The sequence below is a fragment of the Bison bison genome, unplaced genomic scaffold, assembly GCF_000754665.1.
Source record: "Bison bison bison isolate TAMUID 2011002044 unplaced genomic scaffold, Bison_UMD1.0 scf7180017864297, whole genome shotgun sequence".
Lineage (NCBI taxonomy): Eukaryota > Metazoa > Chordata > Mammalia > Artiodactyla > Bovidae > Bison > Bison bison.
The window spans coordinates 8,426,412-8,450,479 of NW_011494869.1; positions in this window are offsets into that span (position 1 = coordinate 8,426,412).

A 24,068-nucleotide genomic window follows, 5' to 3' on the forward strand; every position below is an offset into this window, starting at 1 on the left:
GAGTTTCAAGTCCACTCTTCTCTGGCTGCGGAGCTCTGCTCTCTCTGCCATACTGTGGGTTCCAGCACTTTCCTCGAGTGGAGCATGGGATGAGAGGGTCCCCCAGCAGAATCTTCCCTGCCTTCTTCTGGGCCTTCACTGCCCTGGTGAATTTCCCTTATAACATTCTTCCTCCTCCTCCTGTTCAGAGCAGTTCACTTTGCCTCATTATTATTTCATTGGGCTGAGCTTTAGTGAAACACAGCCCTTAATTTGTTTATTTAACATTCCTGGTCTGCAATTGCTGATAGAGTAAAACTGATTAATTAATTAATTGTAGCCTGCCACGGTTCCTGCCAGATCATGACGGTATTCCAGACACTGATGGGAGCTCAGGCAGAGGGGGCTGGTGACAGATGGGTCATGGAGCCCTGGCCTGAGGGCAAGGCAGGGAAGGGACAGGCTGGCCTCTCTCAGTCCTGACTTTGCCAGCTTCTGAGGCCACTCAGGCCTGGTTGAGGCAAGAAGCTGGCCTTCTCCCCAGCCACAGGGAATCCAGATCCACCATGTTTCTTTGTGCAATGCCTTTGGCTGTGTTTTGGGGACCTAAGATTTTCTTTGGTGTGATTGTCTTTCTGCTAGATTGACCCAGAAGTCCCAGAGAAAGGGTTGCCAACATGAAGCTTGTCTGAAATGGTCCTTGTTCGAATGGGCTTGGCTGGGATGGCTGGGAACTCTGGGGAGCCCCAGCCCCTCGTTGCAGCAGCCAGTCTCGTCAAGTCTAGTGCGCCATGGCTAGAACTCAGGCACTTTCTTCCTGTTTGAGATCAAGACTCTGCCGTCCTCTGGGAATTGGGTCTGGAAGGATGATGACCTTTCTCTCATCCTACAGTCATGTGCTGACCCAAGACCCTGGCCCCCAGGATTCAAGTTTTGCCCATCAGGTTGTCCTCCTGTGACCTCTTCTTGTATCACTGTGACACTGACCAGTTGTCATCTGTTCCTAAATTCGTAAGTGTTTATTAATATGGCTGTTATGTGTCAGACTCTGTCCTAGACACTAGGGCACAGATGAGGCCCCTGTCTTCAGGGGCTTCCTCTCTTCCATCCAGGAAATGCTGCTTTATTTTGGCTCCTTCTGCACCCTTCCTCCATTGCCCACCAGCCCTGGTGGGTCGTTTCTCTCATGTTTGTTTAAAGTACCTCCTGTGTACTGGATGTTAATTTCCTTGGTGGCTCAGACAGTTAAGAATCTGTTTGCAATGCAGGAGACCTGGGTTCAATTCCTGGGTCTGGAAGATCCCCTGGAGAAGGGCATGAAAACCCACTCCAGTATTTTTGCCTGGAGAATTCCATGGACACAGGAGCCTGTCTGGCTATATAGTCCATGGGGTCTCAAAGAGTCAGACATGGCTGAAGCAGCTAACGGCACTATATACTGGATGTTACCTCCTTTGATTTCCACCATAAGTCTACAAGCAAGAGTTACTATTTAACTTGATGGGAGATGAAGACTCTAGGAGGTGACTTGACCTGTGTCAATCCACAAGGTGTCAGGGGTAGTGCTTTTAACCTGGGGATCGCACCTGAAGTTCAGAGCCCAGTCTATTCGTCTTGGCCCACTGAGCCCCAGCCATCCCTGCTCTGTTCTGTTTTGGCTGTTTTTGAAATGGCCATGAACAAGTGTGCTGTGCTGGGGCGTTTCTCCCAGGCTTTGGAGAAATGGAAGCTCTTGTGAAGTTGTATTTGTAGTACTTTAGTTGCTAAGTCCTGTCTGACTCCATTGTGACCTCATGGACTGTAGCCTGCCAGGCTCCTCTGTCCACGGGATTTCCCTGGCAAGAATACTGGAGTTGCCATTTCCTCCTCTAGGGGATCTTCCCAACCCAGGGATCAAACCCACGTCTCCTGCATCAGCAGGTGGGTTCTTTACCACTGAGCCACCAGGGAAGCCCAAAGTTGTATTTAGTGATCCTGTAATTACCTTTGCCTTGGGAAGGAGGAAAATGGCATAAGACAGTTTTCCAATGTTGAATTCCTCCTTGGACCTGGCCCTAGCTACTTAGCATGTCCCATCTGGTCAGGACATACAGGCCAGTTTCAGGTTAAAGCCCAGCCCTCCAGGGGCTTTAGCATGTCCCAGTAGTCTGGGCTATATGGACACAGTGCTCACAACTTTATCTTAAATGCTTGTTGCAGCTCTACAATAAATACCTGTTGAAGAGTGAACCAAAATGAATGAATAAACTATTCAAATTTTGACCTTGTCTTCGGCTACCTGGGGGGCCTTGGGGCAAGTCACTTCACTTCCCCGAGTCTGAGATTAGTCAGCTATAAAATGGAATTTATAATGCAGAGGGTTGTTAGGGAGATGAAATGAAATAGTGTGGAAATATCCAGCTCAGTTCCTGGTATACAGTAGGTGCCAAGTATGGCATTCCAAAGTCAGCTTCAGACAGGGACAGACAATGTGTTTCAGACTGGTTTCGTGCTCATCAGTCCCAGGGCATCGTTTCCTCTTTATCTAATCCTCCTGGAACTGGACAAACGCAGCTGAAAACCGTTGTTCTCACCACCCCGGCAATGCTGGAAACACACGCCTGGTTTATTCTCAGCCTCCTCATCTGCAAAATGAGGACACGGGACTCTCATGCAGGGAGCTGCACAGACAGCGTGCAAGGCCTCGCCCACCCCTGAGGACCCTGGAAAGAATGTGTGAGGTGTTATTTCCAGTGTGCTGGGCAGAAGGATGGCAATTAGGAAGGATTAATTGTAATTACCTATTTATCTCTGAGATTTGACCTAGGAGTGTTTCTGTTCAAACAGTGGTGCTGAGCGGTGCTCAGCTGGGCATAAAACCTCCATCTGCTCCTTGGTTCGGGTGGACGGGGCCCAGTGGTGGGGGTGGGGCCGTCCGCCTCTCAGCCTCACGGGCTGGCTGTGCTTTGTTGTCACCTTGAGTTGATCACTTTGCAGAAACACCGGTGGTGGCTCGAGGACCAGCTTGTTTGTCTTTCACTTTTTGGGTGAGGAGTAGAGAGACATTTCTTACAAAGCATTTGGGGACAGAGACTTGAGAAGAGACATAGTGGGTTCTAAGGAAATGTTAGGATTTGTTTAAATCATTGAAGTATTAGAGAAAAGGTAAGTGATTTGCTCTGAGGCTGCTGTGCTAAGGTGAAATATTAGAAGGAAAATACCTGTTGATGAGGTTCCGTTCAAAGCATCCAGTTGTCTTTTAAGCCACAAAGATTTAGAGATGGTGGTGGGAAAGATGTTATGGTGGGTGCAGAGTTAGGTGGCAATGGTGAGCTAAAAGCCATTAAAGTAGAAGTGTCTTTAAGGAGTCCAAGGTCAGGTGAGAGAGACTCATCGTGGACATTAACAAATATACCAGTCATCATGGAACGACTGACCTGGACAAAGTGAGGGCAGGAAGCCAAGATGGGCTTCTTAGGTGGGGTGGTGGGAGCTTGCTTCCTGGAGGCAGCATGAGTCTTCTTTTTTTTTGGCTGTGTTGGTTCTTAGTTGTGGCACGTGGGATCTAGTTCCCTGACCAGGGATCAAAACTGGCCGCCCTGCACTGGGAGTGTGTAGTGTTAGCCACTGGACCACCAGGGAAGTCCTAGCATGGGCCTTAATAGAGGGAAAGATATAAGCATATAAGGACAAGAAGTGGTCATTTGGGCCTAAAAAGCCTTGGATCAGAGGCCCTGAGAAGGGTCTGACTATGGGACTGGTGGGTGCAAGTCAGACTTGCTTAGGGATAGGCTGGGTGGAAGACTCAGATCCCAGTTTCCACTTTATGAGCTGGTAGCCAGGCCCCTGGGCTGGGTGACCTCCGTCTCAGGGCCTCATTGTCCTAGGTAAGTCTCATGATTAATCAAAGTAAGAGTATGAAAAGAAACGTGAAGAGATTGGTTTTGGTTGAACAAACGCAACTTCTCCTCCTCATTCTTCTAATTTCCTGAAAATCAATCCCATGTGCACAGTGACCACTGGAAATAAGACGAGGAAAGCCCGTGACCCACAGATGGCCACTGGGTGTGACTGGCCAGTCTTACCCTCATCCTTCCCCTGGACAGCTAATGGGGAATCTGCATCAGAAGGTGAAGCCTGAGACTCTGTGACCACACCTCTCCTGGGCACCCCGACAGCCACACCAGGAAAATGAACCAAATAGGTTTCCTCTGCCTGTTGTCCTTCAGCTGAGATCTGACCTCCCACTGTGGAGTTAGGTACATGCTGCAGCTGCTTCTATGGCAAAATATTCCTACAAACAGTGAGGAGAACTTCTGCAGAGCCTACTGTGGCAGGCAGAGTAATGGTCCCCAAAGAGGCCCATGTCCCAGTCCTTGGACACTGCAAATATACTACCTCACATGGCAAGGGGAATTAATTAAAGTTGCAGATGAAATTAATGTTGCTAGTCAGCTGTTCTGAAAATAGGGAGATTATCTTGGATTATCTGGGTGGACCCAGTGTATAATCACAAAGCCCTTGAAAGTGGAAGGCAGAGCAGAGATGGCAGCATAGCAGCCCAATACGAAGTTGGCCCCACATCACTGGCTTTGAAGATGGAGGATGGGACCATGAGCCGAGGAGCGTGGGCAGCCCCTAGATGCTGGAAATGGCAAGGGAACAGCTTCTCCCCTGGAGCCTCCAGAAAGGGACACAGCCCTGCCAATGCCTTGATTTTCACCCCGAGAAACCTGTGTCAGACTAAAATCTATAGGACTGTAAGATGATAAATTTGTCTTGTATGAAGCTACGAAATTTGTGGACTTTGTTACACCAGTTATAGAAAATTGCACCTACCCTCCACCTCTAATTCTCTTTCCTGAATTCCAAAAGACACAGTCATTCAAGTGTTCACTCACTCATTCACATATTCACTTGTTCCTACATCTAACTCATGTATTCCTATACTTCAGTTTCCTGTTTTGTAAATAGAAGTTAATAGAAAATATTTCATGGACTCTTTTTGAGGATTAAACAAAACGGGTAAAGGGCTTAGCATGTTGACAGGCTCCGTGCAAGCTCTTATAATGTTAATGTCTCTATTATTATTATTTTTCTTGTTGCTCAGTCAGAAAACATTTCTTGGGCACCAGGCTTATCCAAGCTCTTCCTGAGCTCAGGCCGGTCCTTTCTGGATGGAAGAACAGGTTGGACGAGGGTCAAAGAGAGTTTTCCCCGAAACCTCTCTCAGTAACTGTTTTACGGGTCATCTCTGCCTACAAGGCAGACTGGTAGATTTAGTCCTTCCACTAGGCTCATGGCTGCTCTGGAACAAAACCAGAGGTCTCTTATTAAGGAGACAGGGAGATTGGATTTTAGTAGGAAATTACCCACATTTGGTAAAGCTTGGAAAATAAAGTTAGAATAGGCAATACTTATACGAATCATTAGGTACCAAGGCCTTCCAAGGTGGCACTAGTGGTAAAACAAAACAAACAAACAAACAAATCCCACCTGCCAGTGCAGGACATGTAGGAGATGCTGGTTTGATCTCTGTGTCAGGAAGATCCCTTGAAGGTGGGCATGGCAACCCACTCCAGTTTTCTTGCCTGGAGAATCTATGGACATAGAATCCTGGCAGGCTACAGTCCATGGGGTCTCAGAGTCAGACATGCCTGAAGTAACTTAGTGTGCATGCATTAGGTACCCTATCTTTATATGTCTCCTTCCACTTAACCTTGAAACCACAAAGTTAGTAATCTTGTTCCTGTTCCAATGTGGTGAAACAGAGACACAGCATCACACAGCGATAGGCGGGGCAGAATGGAACCCCTGGACTCCAAGAACACTGGACTTCCAAGTCCATGCCCATCTTTCCACTACTACCTGATCTTCAAGGTGGTAGACAAACCCAGCAGACTGAAATCCCCATTTCTTCCTGCTCTTTGACTCTCTGGCTTGACTGTAAAATGAGGTGTTTTCCCCTGCAGGACACAGGCTGGTTTCCTCAGGTCTTTCCAGCACCTCTCCTTCAGTGTCGGGGGACAGTGTTGCACTCAGCAGCCACACGGCCCTTATCCCTGGGTGAGTGCAGCCAACAGGGAGCATCCCACGTAAGCCAATGCGAATACAGCCATCACCACTGAACAGGGCTTCCAAAAGAAAAGCTGTCTCTATCTCTGGCTCTTGAGAAACCACGTGTCCTGTTAACATTTCCTTTGCAGCTTCTCTGGGCTGCAGGGGGCTGTGCCCAGTACTGCCTGGCACATACCAAGTTCCTCCTCTCGCCGGGGTTTTCTTGCATCATCGAAGCCCATTTAGCCTTTCTGTTCATACTTTAAGACAACATTTTGCTTCCTGGGCACCACGGGAGAGCTGAGCCCATCTCTTGTGAGCCAGTCACGTGGAAAAACCCTTCAAGACACAGGCAAGGGGTTCTCATGGAGGGTCCATCTGCCTGAGCCAAGGTCTGCCATCAGTTGTCCTAACTGAAATTGAGGCACATTAATAATGACAGGGCTTCCCGGCTGGTGCTAGTGGTAAAGAACCTGCCAATTCAGGAGAAGTAAGAGATGCAGGTTTGATCCCTGGGTCAGGAAGATCCCCTGGGGGAGGGCACAGCAATCCACTCCAGTATTCTTGCCTGGAGAATCCCAGGGACAGAGGAGCCTGGTGGGCTGCCGTCTATGGTGTCGCACAGAGTTGGACATGACTGAAGTGACTTAGCATGCACACACGCAATAATAAGACAGTCGGCCAACAAATAAAGCTTCCCTGGTGGCTCAGATGGTAAAGAATCTGCCTGCAATGCGGGAGACTTGGGTTCGATCCCTGGGTTGGAAAGATCCCCTGGGGGAGGGCACAGCAACCCACTCCAGTATTCTTGCCTGGAGAATCCCAGGGACAGAGGAGCCTGGTGGGCTGCCGTCTATGGTGTCGCACAGAGTTGGACATGACTGAAGTGACTTAGCATGCACACACGCAATAATAAGACAGTCGGCCAACAAATAAAGCTTCCCTGGTGGCTCAGATGGTAAAGCATCTGCCTGCAATGCGGGAGACCCAGGTTCGATCCCTGGATCAGGAAGATCACCTGGAGAAGGAAATGGCAACCCACTCCAGTGTTCTTGCCTGGAGAATCCCAGGGACAGAAGAGCCTGGTGGGCTACAGTCCATGGGGTCGCACAGAGTCGGACACGACTGAGTGACTTCACTTCACTTTAGCTAACATTTGGAAATAATTCTCTGAGTAAAAATTGGATGAGTGATCAGGCCCAGTAGCCGAGGTGAAATCTCTTAGATGAAAGCAGCTGTGCTTCTAGATACCCAGGGTGACTGATGGTAGAGGAAAGCCCTTGTGCATCTCTGGGATCACGTGTCTCTGGGAGGTGTAGGATGCCCGGGGGTGACTGATGGTAGAGGAAAGCCCTCATGCATCTCTGGGATCACATGTGTCTCTGGGAGGTGTAGGCAGGGGTCTCACAGTGTCCTTTCCTAACCCACTGTGGGAAGCGCCTCTGGGGCTGAGCTGTGAGCACTTAAACCGCAGGACTGGAGACACACCTGTGCCTTTCCAACCCCAGCACTGTCATCCAAACAGCATGTTTTCCTGCCGTGGGCTTGAGGAATCTCACTCCTAAGTTAGATTGGCAGCCTGAATTATCAGCCGTCATTCCCAGCCACAGGACGGCTGTGATGAGTAGACAAGGCAGGATGTGTGCGCTGCAGACATGCAAATCGCCTTCACATACCCAAACCTCCCTCACTTGCTTTGTCAACATTTCCTCCAGGAGAACAGTTAGGTGTCCTGTAGTTTTTCCTGGTTCTTTCTCTGCATGTTTATTTTTCATGCAGCTGAAATAGAGTCCAAAAAAGAGAACAGGCAAAATAAAGTTGACTTGATAAAGTACTTACCATGAGTGTGGCTTTGCTCTAAGGGCTTTATAATAATTATATTGTTTCCTTATGGCGGTACTCTTATATCAAGTCTACAGATTGAAAACGAAGGTTTGTAGAGATTATCCTGCCCAAGAACAGTCAGCTAGTAAGTCCAGAGCCAGGATTCAATGCAGATTGGTTTAACTATAGAGGAATTCTTTGCCATTTACACTATATAAATTAGAAACCTCCAATAATATACATGTTTACCCTCAAGTCTTAGGCAGTGGATGTTTCTTATTATTTCCTGGAGGCAATACAAAATGCTGCTGTACCTTTGAAGCCTTCAGATAAACATTAAATTATATCTGATTAAAACTTTGATCAAAAATCCTGTTGCCGTGTCCCCACATTGAAAACTAGAATTCCATGCATGAGAGATCTGATCCCTTCTTGTTAAACAGAACATTCAGCTCACCAGAGCATTAGGGTTCTGAGGATTCCAGGTAAAAGAGTTTTCTCTATAAAAAAATGTGATATATACATTTTGGAGAAGAACTCACAGACTGTGTTTTGAGAAATACTTGGGAGTTAGTGGTGGCTGTATCTAATGACTGGACAATACAATGGCACCCCACTCCAGTACTCTTGCCTGGAAAATTCCATGGACGGAGGAGCCTGGTAGGCTGCAGTCCATGAGGTCGCTGAGGGTCGGACACGACTGAGAGACCCCACTTTGAGTTTTCACTTTCATGCATTGGAGAAGGAAATGGCAACCCACTCTAGTGTTCTTGCCTGGGGAATCCCTCGACGGAGGGTCTTCGTTATGTTCTCTCCTTTCTCTTCAGTTCCCATGTCCTGTCTGGGAAGGTGGGAGGGGAATAGAGGAGAAAAATTATTCATGCTTCATTTTTGCCTTTTAAGTGTCTGCTCGCTTCGTGGGTGGGAGGGGAGATGGTACAGAATCCACAAATCACAGTGACGGTGGAGTGTGCTCCAATCCACTGGAAGCTTCCTCTTCTACACCAGGCTTCCCATCTGATAAAGAAGAGGCTTGAGTTAGTCTGCTCTCAAGTCAAAAAGACCTTCTGTGGGTTGTATCTGTTGTTTCCTCTGCACTTCCCTCTTTCCTCAGGAAGGGACAGTGTAAAGGGATCACATGTCTAGGTATCATTTCATCTCAACACAAGTCCTCCAGGCTAGGGTTTCAGCCAGTTTATAGACAAGGAAATTGAGGCTCTGGGCATTTAAATGGCTCATCAAAAGTCATGTAGAAGTGGGAGAAGAAGAGGGTGGGATGATTTGAGAGAATAACATTGAAACACACATATATATATAACCATATGTAAAATAGATAGCTAGTGGGAGTTTGTATGATGCAGGGAACCCAAAGCTGGTGCTCTGTGACTGCTTAGAGGGATGGGGTGGGGACGAAGAAGGGAGGGGAGTTCAGGAGGGAGGGGCCACATGTATGCCTACCACTAATTCATGTCGATGTATGGCAGAGGCCATCATAATACTGTGAAGTAATTATCCTCCAAATGAATAAATATTTTTTAAAAGTCATGTGAACAGTAAATGGTGGAGCTAAGCATTAAGTCTAGGCATTTCATACCCTGGTAGGAGTTGGGGTCTTGTAAGAGGCTACAATTTCCAGCAGGGAACACTGATGCAGAAACTCTGCCTGGGAAGAAACTCTGCCCCACCTGGGGGTGGGGTGTCCAGTGGTATATCCTGGCTTTGTCCAAACCCCCACCTCCTGCATCTTCAAGAGAAGGAATTTATTGCCTATAAAACTCAGAATAAAGTTTTAGTTATTAAAAAAATGCATTTCACTCAAATGTTATAAATAAGGCCAAGGGGATTGAATGATTGAATGTTAACAAAATAAGCCCCTTAGAAATAAATGAACATTTCATATTGTGCTTCATTTTGGTTTCATGTGCTCCAAAATAGCACTTCAAGTGATTAATGTTTTCTTTATTAACCATAACTAAACCCAAGTAAAACCTCGCTCTTTTCTCTCACAAGTTTCTTAAATTGAGGTTAGTTCCCTTCTTAACAGTAACCCCTTGAAAGCCACTGTAGGCAGTTCACAGTGGTAGAGAGAGTATACCCTTTGTGTCAGGCAGACTTGGGCTCCTATCTCGGTGCTGTGACTTCCTAGCTGCATGGTTCTGGAAGAATGAGCCTTAACTTCACATTATAATATAGACATTTTAATGTGAGCCTCACAGAATTATGGCAGTCTGTTACCTGGGTGGCCCCCAGTGAACCAGGTCTCCTGGCAGCCATGAGATTTGAATCTAGGCTGTGTTTATGGCTTGTTTAAACCAACAGAATGTGGTAGAACTTCCAAGAATACTTTAGGTTTTCTAAAGTTGTGATTCTCAAAAGGAGCCTTTTTTTGCCCCTCATGGGACATTTGGCAATGTCTAGAGACGTGTGTGTGTGTGTGTGTGTGTGTGTGTGTGTCCCAATTGGAAGAATGCTGCCGGCATCTAGTGAGCAGAGACCAGGGAGGCTGTGAAACATTCTGCAGTGCACAGGATAAGACTCTGCCACCCCGCTATGGACTATAGCCCACCAGGCTCCTCTGTCCATAGGATTTACCAGCAAGAATATTGGAGTAGGTTGCCATGCCCTCCTCCAAAGGATCTTCCTGACTCAGGGATCAAACCTGCATCTCTTAGGTCCCCTGCACTGGCAGGCAGGTTCTTTATCACTAGCACCAGCTGGGAAGCCCAACAAAGAATTATCCACCCCTAATTGTCAATAGTGCCAAGGTTGAGAAACCCCGTTTTCCCATAAAGGCTTACACTGGGAACTGGCCCTCAGTCTCCATGTAAGAAAACCCATTACCTTGTTGGAAAAACCATACAAATATGCTGCCTGGAATTGTTGAGGCCACAGTGAGAAGAAGAAGCCCTCAGACTCCCTGGAGAGAGGGAGAGAAGCCTGGCCATCTCATCATCCAGCTGAGCTCAGCCCATCACAGCTTCCTTAGCAGCAGAATACAGCCAGTGAGAGATCACCAGCAAGACCAGCAGAAGAACTTCCCAGCTGAGCCCAGCCCCACTGGCAGAATTGTGAGCAAAATGGAAATGTTTTGTTTGTTTCAGGCTAAGTTTTGGGATGTTTACATCAGTGGATAACTAAAGTGATAGCATATATGAAAGGAAACTAGAGTGTCTCAACCCATATAGGATTCCTTCAGCAGGGGATGCTGTGATATGTCAACCAGAGTCCCTCTTCAGGACTCTACATGCATCCCCCCAGCTGCTAACAGTATTGATGGCTGACAGTTCACAGTTGAGGGCTTCTGTGAGATTTGCCTTCTATTGAAAACAGTTGCTTCATCCAAGCTCAGAATGCCTTCCCTGGGATAGCCCGCATCAGATGACTGGTCCATGTGCAGGAAGAAAGTCCTGGAACCCTTGCCTTCAAGTAGGTCAACAATGAAGGGTCATTTCACCAGTAGTGCTACCCAGGACCACTGCTGAGATTGCAGTTACTCAGCCCCTCCCTCAGCTGGCTCCAGCTTCTGTCACCTCTTCCTGGTCTTAATCTTGAGGAAACTCCTCCCAAGAATCTCCTGTATGCAGATCTTGATCTCAGAGTCTCTTTCCCAGAAAGCTGACTTGGAATATCTTTCTTCTTCCTGTCTTCCTCCCACCTGGATATTTTTGCCCTAAGACTTCCAGGACACAAGATAATTTGGCTAAGAGCACATCCCGGGGCACTGAACCAAACCACAGTCCTGTTCCATCACTGGCTTTGCGGGTCTCTGTTAAGTTTCAGTTGCCTTGACAAGGAAGAAGCAAAAAGCCATGCCCTGAACGTGACAAGAGATTCAAAAGTTTAACTGTAACTCTGGAAAACTTATAAATAGCAAAGAAACACAGGGAAACATATTAATCTTCACCAGAAACGCAAGAAGTACAAATTAAATCCACCTTGGGATACCATTTTACACTGACTAAATTAGCAGAACAAAGTAAAAATAAATTCAAATACGCATTGCTGGTGACATTGTGGTGAATATTGGGTCCTCTTAATCTGCCGGTTTAAATATAAATTGCTCAGCACTAGAAAGCAATACGACAGTACACAGTGGAAACTGTACAGATGCAGTTGCCCTCTGGCCCATTAATAAGAATGCATCTGAATAAATTTAAGAGAGGTTTGGGGATTTAAATTCTGATCTCTTAAATTTCACCAGGCTGAAAAAACAAATGTAGTGTAAATAAATATGTACTAGATAACAAGAAGCTAGAACATAGAATTGGAAGATTGGGAGATCTGTATTATATAAGAGAAAAAAGAGCAGCATTGAACATGTGGTATTGTTTCTCGGAGCACAGTCTTTTGACTACCATTATCCAGATGGCCTGGGGTGTTGTTAACAGATGCAACTCTGAGCCTGACCCCAAATCTCATGTAGCACAGTTTATGTGAGTTGGGCCTGGGGACCTGCATTTTAAGTGAATTATCCAGGTGTCCATATGCCTCCCACATATAACCGTTTTAGATTGAAACAATCCGTTTATGCCTTCTTTTGGAGGGGTAGAATTGGGAGGGACATTATCTTTTTCAAATTTGCTGTGGTTATTTTGTTATGTTTTTATAATTGTTAAGAGAAAAAAAAAGTAATTTTCCTTCTGCACTCTGGAGAAAAGTCATTTTAATTATAGGTGTCTTAATAGTTCCTCATTAAGGGGCATAGCTTAACCTCATCCACAGGGGTAGGTTAAGTATCAAGAGAGGAAAGTCTTGCACTGAAGCAAAGGAGCATTCTTATCATTATTCATCTTCCTGGTAATAGATATTTATGATATATTTAAGAATCTTCCATTATTAACCACTCGCAAGTCCCCTTGGGTTCTGTGTCAAGCACACTGTTAGCTCCCAGCTTGGGAGATTGGGATGGCTTTGGTGTGGTTGGAGCCATGTCACTGGGCTTAGGGAGAGCTGTTGTGAAGGTTGAGGCAGATATATTAAATCCCAAAGCTTAAAAATGTTGTACTCTTCAATCTGGAGAGGGGCAGAACACCCACGAGACAGGCATACTGCAGGCATGGAATTAGGAACACAGGCAGACACATCAGATTTAAACCCTGTCACCCCCTCCTTGTCTTGCGCAGTCATTAGCACACCGAGATAAAACCGATGTATATTTCTGTCTCAAGACCTTGTTCCAGTGACTGTGTTTTTAGTATTTCTTTCTTTCTTTGCTGGTGCTGGTCTTATTGTGGCATGTGGGTCTTTAGCTGCAGCTTGCAAACTCTCAGTTTTGTCACGTGGGGTCTAGATTTCTGACGAGGGATGAACCAAGGCTCCCTGCATTAGCAGTTTGGACTCTTAGCCAGTGGACCACCAGAGAACTCCCTCAATGACTATTCAACTCTGTTAGCCTAGCAAACCTTCTGTTCTAAAATTTTAGAAAAATATGTCTGGCTTTGTCAGAAACATTTTTTTTTTAAGTTGGTAGTTCTGCATGTGAAATGATGTTAAATTTATTTCATGTTATTCTGGTCTGGGCTTCCTTGGTAGCTCAGTCAGTAAAGAATTTGCCTGCAGTGCAAGAGACCTGGGTTTGATCCTTGGATAGGGAAGATCCCCCTGAGAAGAAAATGGCAAACCACTCCAGTATTCTTGCCTGGAAAAGCCCATGGACAGAGGAGCCTGGTAGGCTACAGTCCGTGGGTCACAAGAGTCTACAAATTTGAAGAATTGATTGAATAAACATATATTGATATTTCTGTAGCAGGTTTATTTATATGAAATACTTATTTGAATCTCACTGTATGTTTTTAAATTAATTTTTATTGGAGTATAGTTGACTTATAATGTTTAGTTTCTGCTGCACAGCATAGTGAATCGGTTGTACATACACATGCATCCTTCTTTGTAGCTTATTTTCCCACGTAGGCCATCACAGAGTACTGCGCAGCCTTCCCTCTGCTCAATGGCAGATCCTTATTAGTTAAACAGAGTAGTGTGTATCTGTCAATCCCAGTCTCCCAGTTCACCCCTCCCCCTCCCCTTCCCCCTTGGTGCATCTTTAAGCTCCGTATCAGAGGAACACGGGTCAGGGAGACTTTTCAGAGGTGAGCCCTCAGTGCCGGGTTAGGTTTCCTCATTTCCAGCCCTGTTACTGATGGGAGGGAATGAAAGAGGATTAGAAAGCAGGTACTATTTATGTGTACATGCGTGCTTGCACACACATGCACACGCACACACACACACACACACACACACACCATGAAAGAGCCTCAAAAGGACAAATGAAGAATACAGTGAAGAAACATTACGAGGTTATGGAAGGCAAATACTGCTGATGATGAAATCGAATGAGAGAGGCAGAAACGTCCATTTCCATGTCTGTGACATCTAAAGAATACGAAACAAATGTCTGTCCTTGGGTATACGTGAGCTAGGGGGTCACTAAGGAACCAAATGGCTATAGGGGCTGTGACTTCAAATTAAGTTGTGCAAACCTTGGTGTCCAGAAAAGTCTCAAAGGTTTTGCTTTTCTAACAAAAGAAATAGTGATTAGTAAAGGACATTTCTCTTAAGATGGATTCCTGTGATTGAGATTTCACCAAGTGGATTAAGGATAAGTATGGATAGAAAAATGCATTTAATTCAATATTTATTTTCTTTATATCTTGCCCCATTTGTATTAGCATTTAAGCAGTGCATCAGGAACTGCTAGTTAGGGTAACTGTGGTCAAATGTCCTAACTAAAATGGCCTTTTTACTTTAATACTAAACTGTTCAATTGAAAAAACTCATGATTGTTTTCTGAATCTCTGGCAAAATGTGTGTTTTGTAATTTAGACCGTGGATCTCATAAGGGAGACCCTTTTACCCATCTGAAAAACCAAATACAGAATGACAGCAATCGCGTTCCAGTAGTGCTAAAGTCTTTAGGTCAGTTAGCTCTGGGTACATGTGTGCGTGTCTTTTCTTCCTTCTTCTAAAACAGTTTAAGTTTACTTATAAATATAGATTACTATGATACAATATTTTCAAAACATAAAAATCGGAGTATTATCATCAGTTAAAACTTAGGGTATACAAGGATCATTTATTGAGTTTTTGTGTGTGTGTGTGTTTAGCTATATGTTTGAAATAGTTTCCTTCTAAAAGCAAAAACATAAGCAGAAAAATTATCTGGACCATATATAAATCATATGGTAGACTGCCTCTGTGTGTGTCACAGGTAGTAAGTAGGCAGAGTGTTTGTTTTATAGGAATCAGCAACATTTTTGTAGAGGGACAGCTCATAAATATTTTCAGCTTGGTGGGCTATGCAATGATCTCTGTTGCATCTACTCAGCTCTAAAAGCATCCATAGAGAATACGTGAGTGATTGGATGTAATTGAGTTCCAATAAAACTTTATTTACAAAACAGATGGCAGGCCAGAATTGGTTGTAGTGTGCCAATTCCTGGTTTAGAGAGTGTACTAGGCATAATGTGTATCATTAGAACTGTCTTTTCACACTCACCATTTTACTTAAGAGGAACCCAAGGCCCACCCAGATGAAGTGACTAACCCCAAGACACACTGCGAAGCACCAGATTTCTGTGCTGTTCTCTCAGTCCCTGTAACAGAGTGGAAACCAAAATGACAGCTCTCTCCATAGAGTGGAAGGGGCTGGAGGAGGGAGTGGCAGGGCAGAACAGAGTGACAGTGCATGTAAAGGTGCCACCGTATCTCCTCTCCCTGATGATCACTGGGACTTGTCTGCATTTTGTCCATGTTTTCATGTTTTGTTTTCAGTGGTGGAGGAACCACCAGGCAGGAAGGCTTGGACCTGCCATCCACTTGGTTCTATGGCCTTGGAGCAGTCACTGCTCCTCTCTGGCCTTCGTGAGGGGCTTGTCTGGATGATCTTGAACTCCCATTCTGTTCTCGACTTTTTCTTCAAGTGTGTTCTTCAGCGTCTTCCCCATCAATCCCCAATGATTCCTGAGTTGGGATTTACTCTGGCCTTGGAGGCAGAGGGGCCATAAGTTAGCAGCGCCACCCAGGTGTCACCGGGTTACCTGTTTTCTCTGCTTACCTGGTCAACTCACTTCCCTCAGAGCATCCCAGAAACCCTGATGACCTCATTGCTTCTTGGGCCCAGAGCTGATTACCATAAAAAAGGCACCCACCTGCTCACAGAGCCTTTCCGTTTTTGGCTCTGAACTGCTGAGCTGGGCATTTTACCAACTCAGTAGTCTTGCTTATAGATTTATCTATCCCTTTAGAATCTCCACTTCTCTCTGAACTTCTTCACAGTAAGCAGTTTTGTAGCAAACCAGGCCCTGGCTTCCGCATACGCTGGGCCGGGCTAGATGCAGCCCTCCTGTGGACTTGTTCCTGGTGAGTGTGTTATAGCCACTCGTCCATGTATTTTTGCCAAGGACTCAGATTGTTCTTTCTCCACTGCAGGACTTGCATCACTTAAGTTAATTTTAGTTTAACTCTAGTTCAATTTTCTTTTTAGAAAATATGGTGCAGGAATCGGAGTACTGGACTAATCTAGAGACCTGGCTTTAAGTCCTGTTGGCGTCACGACTTAGATGTGCTATTTCGGGCAAGTCCTATAACCTCTCCCAGTGGCCCAGGAACTCAGTGTTACTCTCCAGGTGAATCTAATGAGCAACCAGGCTTGAGAGCCATAGGTTTTAATCATCCAAATGATATCACTGATATGAACACACATTTCAAAAGGACTTAGCAATCAGTTGTGCTATTACTTTTGTTGTTTATTTCTATTTAAAAGAGAGATACCAAAATCCTATACAAATAAATCCCCAAGAGAAATAAAATGAGCAAGTGAATAAAATGAAGCAGTGTGATACGTGACCTATAATAAGAAGTGTATGTTTTGTTTTTGTTCTGTTTCTGGCTCAAAGCTTGGAAGTTCTGAGACATAAGACCAGTGCAAGTATCTTTTGCTGTGATGTTTGGTCTCTTGTCCTTTATTCCTGAAAGGGCTGCAGAGTCATAAAGGTGAAACCAGTATCTTCTTATTCCTAACAATTCCCTTTCAACCACACCTGGGTTTTGTTAATGAGGTTACTTCTGAAAATCCCCTAGAGCTAAGGGAGATGATTGGCAGCCCAAAGCTCGTTGCCTGGGGAGCCAACCCTGTGATTGGAGAGTTGGAACTTCCAGTCCTGCCCCTGACCTGCTGGGAGGGGAAAGGGGCTGGAGATTGATGTCAGTCACCATGGCCAATGATGTAATCAATCATTCCTGTGTCATGAAGCTTCTACATGAAACAAAAGGCTGGGTTTGGAGAGCTTCTGGTTGGTGAACAGGTGGAGATTCCTGGAGGATGGCTGGCTGGAGAAGGAATGGAAACTCTGTGCTTTGCCCTATGCATCTCTTCCATCTGACTATTCCAGAGTGCTGTCTTTCTATAATAAAACTGTAATCTAGTAAGTGAATGTTTCTCTGAGTTCTGTGAGTTGCTGTAGCAAATTAGACAAACCCTAGGAGTGGTTTGGGGTTGTTGGAACCTCCACTCTGTAGCTGGTCGATCAGAAGAATAGGTGACAACTTGGGCTTATGACTGTCATCTGAAGGTGGTGGGGGAAGTCTTGTAGGACTAAGCCCTTAATCTGTGATGCTGCTGCTAAGTCGCTTCAGTCGTGTCCGACTCTGTGCGACCCCATAGATGGCAGTCCACCAGGCTCCCCTGTCCCTGGGATTCTCCAGGCAAGAACACTGGAGTGGGTTGCCATTTCCTTCTCCAATGCATGAAAGTGAAAAGTGAAAAGTGAAATTGAAGTCGCTCAGTCGTGTCCGACTCTTCGTGACCCCATGGACTGCAGCCTACCAGGCTCCTCGTCCATGGGATTTTCCAGGCAAGAGTACTGGAGTGGGGTACCATTGCCTTCTCCATATCTGTGATACCTGACATAATTTCCAAGTTGATAATGTCAGAACTGAGTTAAATTGTAAGACACCCAGATGGTGATGCAGAACTGGCCTCAGAATCTTACACAGCCCATCCTGCAACATATTTTAGTTTTTGAGATTTTTCTTTTGAGGTATCAACCTTTCTAGATTAAAATTAGGATCAAGTAATTTAACCACCCAGTAGCCGCATGGGAGGGGATTAAACGTGTTGCCAATTTGTTTAATTTTGTGGAAACCCTGGGTGTTGAGGTTGGTGGCACCATTTTTCAAAGTGAAGCAATTAGAGCTTGAGAAGGCAAATCACCGTAAGGAAGTTTCTGTCACTGCGAGTGGAAGTGACAGGACCAAACATCAGAGTCAAGGGCACTTTGCATTAGATCTTCACTGCTTCCTGATCCTGCCACATGGAGCTTAAAACCCCATCCTTTCAAATTGCAGATGACAAGTGAATAATGCTAACGATGGCAGTAATATCACAGTATCATCTTATGTGATGTCAAGTCTTTAGGATGCTTTTATGTATTTTAGAGAATCATCATATTGAGATCACAACCACAGACGTGACTACTAGGAGGCTGTCCTTAATATAAAGGTAGAGCTACTGAAGTGACTTTGCCTGCCTGCCTGCCTTACAGGTCCTAGGAGGGAGTCTCTTAGGGAATGAGTGCTATAAACACATGGTTGATAAAGTTATCAGGCTCTCCTATTGTTACCCTACCCAATGCCGAGGAGGACACTGGGCCACTGACTGCTTAAGACACCACCAGGGAAGACATAAATTTACCAAGTGACCCAGCAGATCCACTCCAGGGTGCCTAACAGAGAAATGAAAACACTTCTACACAAAGACTCACACACCAGAGTTCATGACAATACTAGTCGTGATTGCCAAAAACTGGAAACAGCACAAAAGTCCTTCAACACATGAACCAGGTAGACAAAATATGGAAACCCACACGAGAGAATATTATGTAGTCATAACAAAGAATGAAGTACTCGTACTGGCTACAGCAAGGGCAAATCCAAAAAAGCATTATGCTGGTTGAAAGCAGCCAAATGCAGAAGACTGTATAATATATCTTTCCCTTTATGTGAAATACCCAGAAAAGGCAAATCTACAGAGACAGTAAACCAATCAGTGGTTGCCTGGGGCTAGGAGGTGGAAACAGGGATTAATTACAAATGAGCACGAGGATCTTCTGGAGCTGATAGAAAAGTTCAAAACTGGAATTGTAGTCGTGGTTGCATGCTATGTAAGTTAACTAGAAAATAAATCATTGAATTGCACACTCAAAATGAGTAAACATTATGATATATACATTCTATTTCACTAAAGTTGTTTTGTGTGTGTTTGTGTTTTTAGGAGCCCATCAGGAGTATGACAGCAAAGTCGGTGCAGTTCAGGCTTTGACTTCTCCTTTTATCACCAAGATTTTTTGGCAGAACATAGAAGGAATTCCAGCCCGCAGGGAGTTGCCCCAGAAATTAGATTCAAGAGACATGTTCAAACCAATCTGCAGCCTATAAATTTATATGAAGAAACTGATCTTCCCAGAAACAAGGAGGTTCATGTCATCCCACCAGGGCTTCGACTTGCTGCATTGAATAACCAGGAACTGACTTTCTGGTTATGGCTGGATAAAAGCACTGGGTGATGGATGGGGTCAGGGATGTTTCACAACAGCCACTCAGGAGACCTGGGAACCAAACCAGTCACTTACCGGAGAGGCCGTTCATGGACCAGTTGCTCATGTTCCCAGATCCAGTGACCCTTCTCCTGGATGTTGCTGGTGAGTCATTGTCAAGTCTGTCCCTCTCTTTTCTGCTTTACCACTTTCCATTCAGACAATTATTGTTCTGTTCCAGCAGTCTTTCTCCAAGCCAGCCCATTGTGCAGTATTTTAGGCTTTTTTGTCCTTCTGTATGATGACATTATGTATCTGTCTTCTTGAAACTTTGGTGTGGTTACACTGACCCACCTTTGTGAGAGTAAGCTGTGACTACAGAGGCCAGTGCTCCCAGGACTCCCCAAAGGCCCTCTTCTAGACTCTGGAGATGCTTGCCATTCCTGGGGACAAGGCAGCATGTGCAATGGCTGGGTTCATTGGTTTGAGCCTGATAAACTTCCTATTCTCTTAATACAGATGGAGCAAACAGCTGCCTGTTCTCTATGTGGGTTCAGTATTGGAATGTAGCATTCTCCCTGCGCATGAAACCCCAATCCTTCCAGCTTCCTCCTGCCCCTTCCTCATGGAGTTGGATACAAAGACTGGCATAGAACTGGGTGAACAGTGTGCGGCCATTACTGTCCATTGTGGGTGGGCCAGTCTGACATGTGTATGTCACATCATTTCTGCCCCTCTCATCTCCTTGAACTGCCCATGACTCAGATTAGGATGCTTGATGCTGGCGGGCTGTCTGCATGTTTTCAAATTAATTAGCGAGCTTTGGCTGCTCCTTGGGAAGGGTCTGCCAATGCGCTGTCCCCCAGCTCCAGCCCTGATCCCAACCTTTTACTCGATCCATAGTACTCGCCATAACCTTAGCTTTAGAATTGGATGAACCCTATCTCAAATATGATGAGAATACAAATCACTTAACCATGATGGCTGACACAACTTTATTGCTAATATTATTATTATACTTTTAGCCACTGCTTTATCCTAACCCTAATGGTATGAATCCTATCTTCAGATTTTATTTTAAAAAATCCCTTCCTTGGTTGAATGCTTAAAGTGTCCTATATCAGAATATCTCTCATCTATCAATCAATTTATCTATAGATTGATAATCTATAACTCTCCAAAACAATTTCATTAGCTGCTAAGCTATCTGCCATCATCTGCCTATCTTCCAACCCTGCCTATCCAATCCAGGGTTTTTCAGTATAAACACCATGAACATTTTGGGCTGGATGATTTTTAAGACTATGTCCTATGCCTGTAGAGTGGGTCCCAGGATATTGAACCTCTGGTCACTAGACTTCGGTAGCTCTTCTTACCCAAGTCGTGTTGTGGCCATCAAAAATGTCTGCAAACAATGCCAAATGTCCCCTTGGAAGAAGGGAACGAAATCAATCTAGTCTTTCATTTATCCATTATTATTATTATTATTTTACTGCTTCTTTCTAGAAGGTACAACATAAAGACTCTTGTCATTTTACAGATGAAGAAACTGAGGCTGAGAATTTAGGTGACTTATATAAGATTGCATAAGTATTACATGATTGATCTGGGTTATAAAATTAGATTTGCCTATTTTAAAGCACCTATGTCTTCTCTATCATACAAGGCTATTTTAAATTAGATGCCATTGTAACCATTTGATCCTCAGTGCCATCGTTCTTCTTTATTCCCAATTTAAAATCTTCCTCAAACTTAAATCTGACCCTCAAGTCCAAACATATGTCTTCCAGCTAAAACATAGGTGAAGGTATCTACACCCCAAACCTCCATTCTAATCCTGTCCTCGACTCAAGATGTAACCCTATTTCTAGCCCCAGTTCTTAGTTACTTTTTTTTTTAATTAATTTATTTTTTACTTGAAGGATAATTGCTTTATAGAATTTTGTTGTTTTCTGTCAAGCCTCAACATGAATCAGCCACAGGTATACATATGTCCCCTAAATCTGGTTTCCCATCATCCCAGACGATGAGAGTGTTAACCTGAAGAGTGCCTTCCAGTGGCAGTGAACCCAGTGGCCGTAGACAAGCTTGTTTGCAGCCAGGGACATGTATATTACTCCATTCTAAAGAAGTAGGACGCAGATGGTCCCTTCTCTGCTGATCCACTGAGGTCGTATGCATGGAGGCCCTGTTTGTCGCAGACCCCCTTAGGTTGGGATATTTGGCAATTTCCAACAGTGGGAAGCTTCTGTTTGCCTTCTTCAGTGACAGGCTACCTCTGAAAAACTGAGCAAATGAAGAAGAGGTTTGAAACCAATCCATTGGCTTCTCAGAGCCTGACATATTGTTTTCAGCTTCTTCCCAGCAGTTTTGATTTCTACCCCACTACTCTGAGGCCTATTAGATGGCTGACAGCTTCTGGCCTCCATGTCCAGAATTCAAACATGCAGAGACTTCTTCTTTTTTTTTTTTTTTTTAAGCAATTAACAGTGATGCTTGGAAGAGATGGCAACAAGCTGAAAAAAATTAATTGAAAACTTAACCTTCAAATAAAAATACTTAGACCTTAGGCATCCATTTGTAAGCAGTTTATGCTGTCTGTGTGCATTTTGTTGTATTATTTAAGTGTTTTCTACACCATTTCTGATTAATACAGCCATGCTATTTTCCAGTCCAGTCTCCTTAATAAATATATGTGTCAAATATCTGTTTCCTCCCCTGAATGCAGAGGCTTTTAATTCCCCTTGTTTGCATGTGCTAACTGGTTGTGTAACGAGATTAACAGCTCTGTCTTTTCCTTTCTGCAGATTTTTAGAAGAAAAGCCAGTGGGCTCCCAGACGAAGTTAAAAAAGGTACCTTCTTTAATTTTGCATATTGTTAGCTACAATCCGGTTGCTAATGTTTGTTTTATTTCCATCTGTCAAAAGCAATGCCAAAATATGTTGTGTTTGCCTTGAGTTGGCTCAATTAATCCTTCTCTGGAAACAGTTCTGTCATTTCATGTTTGGTTAAGGCCCTGATTCAGTAGCTACCAAACGGGGGCTGGTGCACATTTAATACAGCTTTCTGAGAAGTGGAATATCTGTTTGACAAAAGGGAAAGGTGGGGTAGCGCCCTTATAGGAATGTCGATCTGGAGCCAGCCCCATCGCTCCTGTGGATACAAACGTGTATTTTAGCTTGATCCTGGGGAACTAAAAGAATCCAGCAGATGGATCACACTATGAGAATGGCTTGGTGGGGACTCAGTCTGGGGCAGACCACCCTGCCCAAAGGGCGGCCTCTGTCTAAGTCTTGATGATGGTGTATGCGTCAGCCAATGCTGCTATAATGAAATACCACAGACTGGGCAGTTTAAATGACAGACATTGATTTTCTCGAGGTTCTGGAGGCCAAAGTCCAAAGTCAGCAGGGTGGGTTTCTTCTGAGATCCCTCAACCTGGCTTGTAGGTGTGGCTCGTGTCTTCACATGGGCTTCCCTCTGTGTCTGTGACTTGTCTGTGCAAAGTCTCCTCTTTTTATAACCACCCGTCATACTGAAACGGACCCACCATAATGAACTCATTTTAACTCATTGACCCCTTTAAAGACCCTGTGTGCAAATACAGTCACATCCTGAGATGCTTGAAGCTAGGACCTCAACGTATGCATTTTGGAGGGATGTAATTCAGCCCACAACAAATGGTAGCCAGAAAAAAATGAAAATATGATGAGGTAAGAAGGGACAAATCTTAGGCCAAAAGCTGTAAAAGCAACCACTCTGTAATTCTCTCTCATACCCTCCCCTCTCACGTTTCTTCCTTCTCTATCTCTGAAGAAAAGCTCTCGTCACCATTCCTGTATATTAGCATATTTTACAGAAGGTAAGCTTTTAAATCAGCATGCTCTGAGTTCAAATCCTGACTTGACTTCTTCTTAGCTGTATGACCAAGGGCAAGTTGTTTAAATTCTGACTCTCAGCTTCTTCCCCTTAAAATGGGGCTAGTAACTAAACCCACTGATTTTGTTTTGTAAGGATAATAAGATATACATGTGAAAACCAGTGGTAAGCCAAGACTGGGGAAATGGGGGTGGTCTGCCCTGAGCGCAGGTGGTAGTGGGGGTGTGTTGTCGATAGGAAATAGGAAAGTAGTAACACAATTTCCATTTTAAAATTAAAAACAATTTTTTTTTTAATTTGGCTGTGCCAGGCCTTAGTTGCAGCACTTTGGTTGTGGCGTATGGGATCTGGCTGCCTGTGGCTGTTCAGTCACCGGGTCGTGTCCTACTTTCTGCGCCTCCTGGACTGCAGCAGGCCAGGCCTCCCCGGCCCTCTCCATCTCCCAGAGTTAGCCAAGTTTGTGTCCATTGCATCGGTGATGCCATCCAGCCATCTCATCCTCTCACACTCTCTTCTCCTTCTGCCCTCAATCTTTTCCAGCCTCAGGGACTTTTCCAGTGAGTCACCTATTCGCGTCAGGCGTCAAATGACCAAATACTGAAGCTTCAGCTTCAGGACAAGTCCTTCCAGTGATTATTCAGGGTTGATCTCCCTTAAGATTGACTGGTTTGATCTCCTTGTTGTCCAAAGGACTCTCAGGAGTCTTCTCCAGCACCACAGTTTGAAGACATCAATCCTTTGGCTTTCTGCTTTCTTTACGGTCCAGCTCTCACAACCATATATGTTCACTGGGAAGACCATAGCCTTAACTATCCCCT